At 40.1% G+C, this 1,358-nt stretch overlaps 1 protein-coding gene across 1 annotated transcript in view; it reads left to right on the top strand.

Moving 5' to 3' along the window:
- The first annotated feature begins 977 nt into the window (after positions 1 to 977).
- Positions 978 to 1,358, top strand: part of PLAC1 (placenta enriched 1) — a 193,496-nt gene continuing 193,115 nt past the window's right edge. Inside the window, exon 1 of the mRNA XM_037732607.1 lies at positions 978 to 1,029. The gene's annotated coding sequence lies outside the window, so the exon portion shown is untranslated. The remainder of the gene's footprint in view (positions 1,030 to 1,358) is intronic.

Here is a 1,358-nt window from a genome sequence, read left to right as displayed (position 1 = left end):
AAAAAAAAAAAAGATACAGGCGAGAAGAGACTAAAGCACCATTACAGAAATGCTAGTAATTTGCTAATATAGGAGATGAAGCTGGAGAGGAAAACAGAGCCCTCATTTGTTCCTTGGGGATTTGGGAGTCTTCAGTTCATGTAGGTGGAAGCTATGGCTGTAGATGTAAACAGGGAGATCATCCAGACAAGATTAGGGACAAAACCCTTACAAGCATCAGCATTTAAGAGGGCAACTGACGATAAGAAGGGCTGGCCTAGACGAAGCAGCTAACAATATCAGCGAACCTAAGGAGGGTGTGCTCTACAGGGTCAATTGAAATGAGGATTGAAATTTTCCCATTGGATCTGAAAATTAGAAGGTCCTCTGGAGGCTCTCATTAGTGTACTGTTAGGTTGAAGGAGCCAAAGTTGAATTGCAGTGGCTTAAACAAGCGGGGACTTAGGGATGGAGACAAGGAGTGTATGTGTACAGATAGAAGGAGTGTATCTGCCAACTTCCTTTTTTCCCTTCTTTTCTTTCGCAACCCTTGCTCAATCGTAATACAGACTCTCCCATTTTCTCCTTCTGTATCCTCAGCAGCTAGCACCCTATCTGAAATAGAACAGTCACTCGGTAAAATTCTGTTGAACTAAGTAACCCCACGCTATCCTATCTGAAACAGAACAGTCACTCAATAAAATTTTGTTAAACCAAGTAAGCCCACACTATCCTATCTGAAATAGAATAGTCACTCAATAAAATTTTGTTGAACTAAGTAACCCCACGCTATAACCTATAGAGGGAGTAAAAAGAAAGTCACTCTTACCTATAGCAGGAGCTGAAAGAAAAACCACAGGGAGTGTTAACCTATAGGAGAAGCTGAAAGAAAATCGCAAGGAAATGAACCTATAGGAGAAGCTGAAAGTAAATCTCTGGGAAATGTTAACCACACACTTTCACCTCTTGGAGGAGGGTGAAGCTTCTTGTCTTCCAGACATTCCCGAGGAAAACTTGCACGAGGAGTCTGGCAAGGAGTGCCACCCTTTGGTAATCTTTATTAATATATACCTAATATGTACCTTCTGTTTGTGGTATGTGATACTGATGTTCCATTTATGATAGTGATAGGAAACTTTCTATTACAGTAAATTTGGCAAGTCGTATGGTAAAGGAAAAGTGACTTGATTTAAATATGTCTTAAGGAAATGATAGTATGAATGATCCATAGCCAGATATGGCCCAAATCTTAACATATACATAATTACTTCGATCCAGGAAAGTATTGGGTCACAGTGGTGTGTGGAACTGTTTGTATGAAGAAGTTAGAAGCTGTGGAATCTGTGTGGAATGCTCTTGCTGGATTCTTTTTAGATTTT

Source organism: Cebus imitator, unplaced genomic scaffold, assembly GCF_001604975.1.
Source record: "Cebus imitator isolate Cc_AM_T3 unplaced genomic scaffold, Cebus_imitator-1.0 Scaffold458, whole genome shotgun sequence".
NCBI classification, from domain to species: domain Eukaryota; kingdom Metazoa; phylum Chordata; class Mammalia; order Primates; family Cebidae; genus Cebus; species Cebus imitator.
This window is presented reverse-complemented; position numbering and strand designations above follow the sequence as displayed.